The 7,882-nt window shown below is 43.8% G+C and overlaps 1 long non-coding RNA gene across 2 annotated transcripts in view; it reads left to right on the forward strand.

Moving 5' to 3' along the window:
* Positions 1-3,074, forward strand: part of LOC134338090 (uncharacterized) — a 95,792-nt gene extending 92,718 nt beyond the window's left edge. For both annotated transcript variants that reach the window (XR_010016141.1, XR_010016140.1), the window contains one exon: positions 787-3,074. This is a non-coding gene — a long non-coding RNA (uncharacterized LOC134338090). The remainder of the gene's footprint in view (positions 1-786) is intronic.
* Positions 3,075-7,882: the final 4,808 nt, after the last annotated feature.

The following is a 7,882-nucleotide window of genomic DNA, read 5'->3' on the forward strand; positions in this document are numbered from 1 at the left end:
ATTGATAGGATAATACATTACCTCCACTCGAGAACTAAGGTCATTGTATCTCCAGGTAGTGCTAGCATGTGTGCATATTTAGATACTGACTTCCAAGTTATCCTTGGTTGAACCATACAAGAGGTTGGGATTTACAAAGAGCACCTGCAAAGCAGAAATGATTCCCCATTGAGCAAATCTGCCTTCTGGTTAAAGAGGCACAAGATGCAAAGATTAGGTTAGATTAGATTGGATTTATTTGTTACATATACATTGAAACATATAGTAAAATGCATCATTCACATCAAATCAAAGCAGTAAAGATTGTGATGGGTATCTTGCAAGTGTGGACAACTTCTCATATCTCAGGAGCCACCTCCAGCGAAGGCAGACAACAGTGATGAAATTGCACTATCAGTTAGAATGCACCAACACAAACTTTGACCATTTGACATGCCTCAAAGCACATAGTGTACTGGACAGGAGTGATCTCTGCATTCCTATGAACACCCGAGACCTGGACTACCACAGCAAACATCTCAATGCATTGAGGTGGACCAACAATATGGTCTCCCCAAATTCCACCAAGCCTACTTAGAGCATTAGTGAATCAAGATCTGTTTCCTCTCTCAGGATATTAATTAAACTCATTTGGCACCAGTACACAGGCCATTGCTCTTGCATGTTCAATAACAGGAATTCAAGGCAGGCACTCTTCAAGTTCCATCATGACGAAGTTCAAAGTACATTTATTATCAAAGTATGTACTGCATATTATATACAACCTTGAGATTTGTCTCCTTATAGGCAGTCACAAGACAAAGTAATCTAACAGAACCCATTAAAAGAAAGAAGACAAATAGCCAATGTGCAGAAAAAGAAACAAATCGTGGAAACCATAAAAGTAAGCAAGTAGCAATCAGAAATGAAAGTGAACCCACAGGCATGAAGCCAGCAGCCCATTCAGGAGCTACAGCCGCAGTTCAGACCAGAGGATTACCAGATGGAAAGATGATGAAATAATTCACGGGTATTCTCAAAGTCTCCGTGACAAGGGTAATATCTCCATTAACAAATGGGAATTCCTTGCTGGTGATGGTCGAAAATGGAGAAGGAACATTCAGGACAGCTGTGAAAACCTTGAGTTCATCCAATAGAAGTTCACCAAACTTCACAGTAGATGGTGGAAGTAGCACCTCCTTAACTACCCACCATCACTTCAGGCACTTCCTGCTCCATATCTGGTGGGTCTGACATTTAAACACCCAATGATCTTGAAGCTAACAGGCTGCATAGTCCTTGACAAGAGGAACAGCATAAGAGGAAGCAATCATGTTTGTAACATTGATAAATCTCGATCTCAGAAGGAATATTAAAGTTGATAGTTGCCTCAATAATTGTTGGGCTGCCAAGTAGGAAATATATTGACAGAAGTTTAAAAATCAACACTTATTCAAGAGGCCACAGAGAGGCAGGAGAATTCTAGAGAACAACTATCTGTTTGTATGGGGAAAATTGACAGATGCAGAGAAGAGTGACTGGAAGAAGAAAATGTGGGTCGTGCATTTTCTATTTCCAATGCACATTTTCTGAAAGAAGAGGCTCTTCTCCTTTGCCACAGGCCAAAATGTTTGAATAAGTGTTTAAATGTTTTGCATATAAATTAATCTGACAAGTTTTGTTGGCACATCTTTGTTCACAGCAAATTTGTTGGCACTTCTACGTTCACACAAATTTAAGGGATAATTTCCCCTTAGGTTGCCGGGGGAGTAATGTTCTGGCGGTCCCTCTTGCTGGCTGCAGTGTTACCCCACAGCACTCTGCTTTCTGGAGCCATTCCAGATTCAGAGAAGCAACAGTAATTGATCCTAAAGCTGCAAATGACAACTTGTAACTAACTCTGCTTGCAGACAGAAGGGATCAATGTTCACTTTCAGTGTCTGGCTCGAGTGGATTACCGGAGCACAGAGACTACAGAGCCAGGTCCCTCCCAAATGTGGTGATTCTGAATCTTCCCTGTTGCCACTGTCTCCCTGTGCAAAGGGGCGGTGGACAAGGACACTAGCTTGACCTGGGACCTATCCAGCAGAGAGTTGCCAGTCTGTATGCAAGGGAGTAATTACCAGATGGGACATTGGATTCCCTAATAGATAGGTCAAATCACAGGCTGCAGAGTGAGACATGGCAAGGTCTGATGTGGGCCTGTGGACTTGTGTGATTCGCTCTTATTCCCCTTGGCCCATAACCCAAGTTGCAAATGCATTTGTTTTGGGGTTGTGAACATAAAAATAATGTGACAGAGGGTGTAGGCCATTAAGCCTCTCAATCGTGCGCCAGCACCCAAGTAGGTCATGGCTAACCTCATCTCTGCATTGCTAGTTATCCCTGGTAACCTTTCACCTCTTCTTGCTTATCAACAATCTAATTCTGCCTTAAAGCCTTCGATCAATCTGATTTCACTTCCCTTTCAGGAAGGGATTTCCATAGGGCTCTGAGACATATAATATCCCACAATCTCTATTTTAAAGTCTGGCACCTTAGTTTGAAAGAGTGATCCTTCGTTCTGCATTCTCTTGCAAAAAGAACCATCTTTTCCATTCTCCCACACATTTCATTGGTTCTCTCAAACTATGTTGTGTTTAAACTTGGAAAAAATTAGAAGTGTTGTTTATGATCCCTTTATTAAATTTGAAAAGACTTGGAGGCCATTCATTCAACATTTTCATATGATGTAATTTGATCTTTTCCAAACTTATTCTATTTCTATGTAATATATGTTGAGAGGAACTGAGTCGACAACACTAATGGTTCCTTTTTTTATGATGTTACATAACAGTTCATGTCTTTTTTTTTCTTAGTTTAGTTGATTAACACTGTTTAGGTTAGTTCTTTGGGGGGATATATTTTTATTTTTTTTCTTTTTCATGTTTTTTTGTTAGATTTTTTTTTGTTTTATATTGTTCATCTGTATCCTGTATGATTGGGAGATCTAACACTCGTGTCAACTGGGCTTATATTTAACTATGTTAATTACAGCAATGTATTCCCAATAACTTTGTATCAATATTATGGTATGTTTATTATTATGAAACTAATAAAAAGATTGACAAAGAAAAAGAGAAAGAACCATCCTTTCCGTATCGACCCTATCAAGTCTCTTTGTTACCATTTATCAGTTGTAATTTCTGAATCTGCGGTAAATCAAGATCAGCAGTTTTAAATGCAATGTTATTAATGCAGTCCCCTTAACAGAGCCCAGTGTCTGCTGGAGTCATCTATTCAGTCCGGTACTCCCGATGCGGCCTTCTCTACTTTGGCGAGACCCATCGAAAATTGGGGGACCACGTTGTCGAGCATCTCTGCTCCATCCGCCACAAGTGGAACTTCCCGGTGCCAAGTATTTTAATGCTGACTCCCACTCCCATCCTGACATGTCGGTCCATGGCCTACTCTTGTGCCATCAGGGTGGTGGAGCAACACCTTTTAATCTGTTTGGTTAGCCTCCAACCTGATGGCGTAAATATCAACCTTTTCTTCTGGTAAGAAATCCCTCCCCCTCCCCTTTTCCTCTATTTCCCACTCTGGGGTGTATGGGGTGTCCGGGAGGGGTAGCACCTCTGGTGGGGGAACATGTCATGTCCTTTTCAGGGCGGTTAGTCCACCTTTGGTCCCCACCTGGCACTCAGCTCTCAACTGTGGCTCCCCGTAGCTGTTTGCATGCGACAGCAGCCACACCCCGGGCAACGGCTTCGACAAGCCGGCTAAACCAGGTGAGGGTAGCCGACGGGTCTCAAACCCTCAGTGGGATAGGGAGTTGTCTATCCCAGCATGTGAAGACAGACTCCAGCGGTTTGAGTGGACGAGACCAATGGAAGGTCCAACGGTCAAGAAGGCGGTCTCTGCAAGCATTGTGGAACGCGTAGAGCAGGACAAGACATAGAAGATGCCCTGGTCATCCACTGCGCCTAGTCCCATCTCCAGCCGTCTTGACTCTTGTCTTGCCACTGGATCCAGATGGGAATTGGGAAGAGAGAGTGAGGCTGACACTGCACAACTCTCCCTCACTTAAATCCAAATCAAGCGCTAGTCTCGACACCATCAATCTGGCTGGTGGCGCAGTGACATCAGCGCCAGACTCCGGGAAAGGAGATTCCTGTGTTCCAATCCAGTCAAGCCACTCCCGGGCATGCTTTCCTTCCATGCCGGGTTGAGTGTCGAGCTAGCAACTTGACCTTCTAAAAAAAAAGTACTAATGGTGTCGAGGTCTTCATCGATGATGATGGACGAACCTTATTTCCCACTCTGGCCTTTTACCTCTTCTAACTTGCCTATCACTTCCCTCTTGGTCCCTTCCTTCTTCCCTTTCTCCTCTGCTATCAGATTCCTTCTCCTCCACTCCTTGACCTTTCCCACCCGCCTGGCTTCACACATCACCTTCCAGCTAGCTTCCTTTCCCTCCCCCCACCACCGTTTGATCCTGGCATCTTCCCCCTTGCTTTCCAGTCCTGAAGAAGGGTCTCGGCACGAAACGTTGACTGCTTATTCAGTTCTATAGATGCTGCCTGACCTGCTGAGCTCCTCCAGCATTTTGTGTGTGTTGCTTTGGATTTCCGGCACCTGCAGAATTTCTCATGTGGAGTTACTGACTGGGCTGTGGAAAGCTACAGCTCGTCACAGGTTGAAAATAAATTATGGTGAAGAAGTGAATAAGTGATGAGGGATGCAGATTCTTAAACCATTACCTCCCATTTTCCCAATCCACTTGTCTTTGGAGATTTTAATTCACTTTATGATGCTTTTTTCAGAGTTCCGGGAGTCTAGGGTGTTTCAGAACCACTGCACGAACAGCAGGACGCCAAGTCGCATGAGGGTACAAGGAACGTAGATGTACCTGTCTAAGGATGCCTGTAGGCTGCTGTGGTAAACCATATATATGTTGTAACTGGGTTACCTGTCTGGACTCGCCCCTCTGCTGACTGCCCCTGTGGCTCCTCCCAGAGACCCCTGAATAAAGGTGATTTCGCCCTGCCCCTCCTCCTCAGTCCAGGGACAGACACTCACCATGCTAGAAGTCACATTTTACTGCGAATAAAAGCCTTTCAGTGTTTACCCTACTTCAGTCTTTTGGAGTAATTGAAGGTGTATCAGCTGCACATAGACAGATAGGGTCATTAAGAAGGTGTGTCGAGAGTCTTTGACGAGGATGGTTTGGACCCAAATGCTCGAGTATCTGAGGCTAGATTCGAGACACAGAATAAAACTGGATCGAGAACTGAGCACAAAATAAAACACCAGACAATATCACCAGGAGGGCTTACGGTTGCGTGCTGAAGTTCCATTCAGGTGCTCTTTCAATACTCAGTTCTTGGCCCCCAAAACATGATTGCCATTTAGCGTGATGGTCCTGAATCCTTAAAGGGGGCTGCACCAGCTGTCCATATTCCGGAGAGCTAGAATGTCTAAACCCCGGAAGCTGGCGCTGTTGGGCGTGTGCTGTAACAGAAGGCACATGAGCGTGGAACATAAGGGCAAGGAAGTGATGGTAGAACTGTATAAAACATTAATTAATGCACAGATGGATTGCTGAGCACAGTTCTGGTTGAATGCTTGCACCAGAGAAGTTGCAGAAGAGACTTGTCAGGATGTTGCTGGGAATGAAGTGTTTCCGTGACCTGAGGGGCTGGGTTTGCTTTCCCCGAGGTGGATAAGGTTGAAGGATCCCTGACTCAGATATACAAGATTATGAAGGACATCCACAGGGTAGATCTCCCTTGGAGTCAATGACAAGAGGTCACATTGAATTGACTTTATTACTTACATCCTTCATATACCTGAGGAGTAAAAACTTTTACGTTACGTCTCCATTCAAATGTGCAATGTGCAATTATAGTAATTTATAATAAATATTTTGTACAACAGGATAGTCAATATAACAGGGAAATACAGTTGTGTCAGCGTGAATTAATCAGTCTGATGGCCTGGTGGAAGAAGCTGTCCCGGAGCCTGTTGGTCCTGGCTTTTATGCTGCGGTACTGTTTCCCGGATGGTAGCAGCTGGAATAGATTGTGGTTGGGGTGTCTCAGGTCTCCAATGATCCTTCATGCCCTTCAAAAAACCTGTCTTTGTAAATGTCCTGAATAGTGTGAAGTTCACATCTGCAGATGTGCTGGGCTGTCCGCACCACTCTCTGCAGAGTCCTGCCATTGAGGGAAGTACAGTTCCCATACCAGGCAGTGATGCAGCCAGTCAGGATGCACTCAGTCGAGCCCCTATAGAAAGTTCTTAGAATTCGGGAGGCCTTACCAAACGTCTTCAACCGTCTGAGATGAAGGAGGTGCTGTTGTTAACATGGGTTAATGGCAGGTGATAGGACCTTTAGAGAGAATAAGAGGAATAGTTTTTTTCCATCCTGATGCTCGTTGAAAATGGCAACTTGTTGCCTGAGTGGATGGTGGTGGCAGGTACTTTTGTAATAGTTAAAATGTATTTAGAAGAGTATTTGAAGCATAGAAGTCCTCAGGGTGTTTGCTGGGTAAGGAGATTCAACTAATTTCTACGACTGGTACATTGGCCTTCATAAATCAAAGTATTGAGTATCAGAGTTGGGATGTTATGCTGAACTGTATAAGACGTGATGTGGCCTAATTTGGAGTATTATGTACAGTTCTGGTCAGCTATCTGCAGGAAAGATATCAATAAGATTGAAAGTGCAGAGAGAATTTACAAGGATGTTGCCTGGACTTGAGGAGCCTGAGTTATGGGGAAAGGTTTGAATTGGTTAGGACTTCATTCCCTGGAGCGTAGGGGAACGAGGAAACATTTGATAAAGGTAAACAATATTATGAGGAGTATAGATAGGGTAAATGCAGGCCGGCTTTTTCCACTAAAGTTGTGTGAGACTTGGACTAGAGGTCATAGGTTGAGGGTGAAAGGTGAAATGTTTAATGGGATCATGAAAGTGAACTCCTTCACTCAGAGGATGGTGGGAGTGTGGAATGAGCTGCCAGCAGAAGTGGTGGATGCAGGTTTGATTTCGTCTTTGATGAGAAGTATATGGATGGGAGGGCAACAGAAGATTCAGGTGCAGATCGATGGGACTAGGCAGAATAATAGTTCAGTACCAACTATATGGGCCAAAGGGTTTGTTTCTCGACTGTAGTGTTCTATGATTTCACGGCATAGATACAGAGTCAAAGGGACCTGTTTCCATGTCTCTAGATGAGCAATCCCACCTTATCCTCTTCCTTTATTTCCCTGTAACTTATCCTTCCTCAAATCCCTATTAACATTCCTTGACCTCCCTAAATCTGGGGAAAATGACCACCACCAATTAGCCTACCAGTGCATCTTTGGAATGTGGGAGGAAGTCTGTATGGCCACAGAGAGGATGCAAACTGCACACATCAGCGCTGCTTATCAGGATAAAAGTTCTGCCCTTGGAAACATGAGGAAGATACAATATGCCAGCTGTTGTGCTGGCAGGTCACTCAATGTCCTGAACCTGCTATGTATCCACCAGTTGATCCCTCAGTACCAGTGACACCAAGCCCACAAATGGAGGAATCTATTTCTTTGGTGAATGAAATGGAGAAGATAACTAGTTTTCAGAAGCATTTTATTCAGCTGAATAAAAAATACTGTCAGTCTGTCATGTGAAAATTATCAAGTCTTGAAAGACATGAAACTAATGAACTGAGTCCTGGTTGGGGCTCAGGATGAAACAATTGTTTTGTATTTTTCTGTTCCTCTGTCTATCACTACTCTATTCCATCATTGTTGCTTAGGAATCTAGGTGATCCCCAAACCCCAATTCCTCCCTCTTTTCCTTAATGCTGGAATATTGTGTAGGATTCAGCGAATTGAGTTATTTTGAGACAGTAATTTGCTCTACGATCGCACTACC

Source organism: Mobula hypostoma, chromosome 26 (genome assembly GCF_963921235.1).
Source record: "Mobula hypostoma chromosome 26, sMobHyp1.1, whole genome shotgun sequence".
NCBI lineage: Eukaryota > Metazoa > Chordata > Chondrichthyes > Myliobatiformes > Myliobatidae > Mobula > Mobula hypostoma.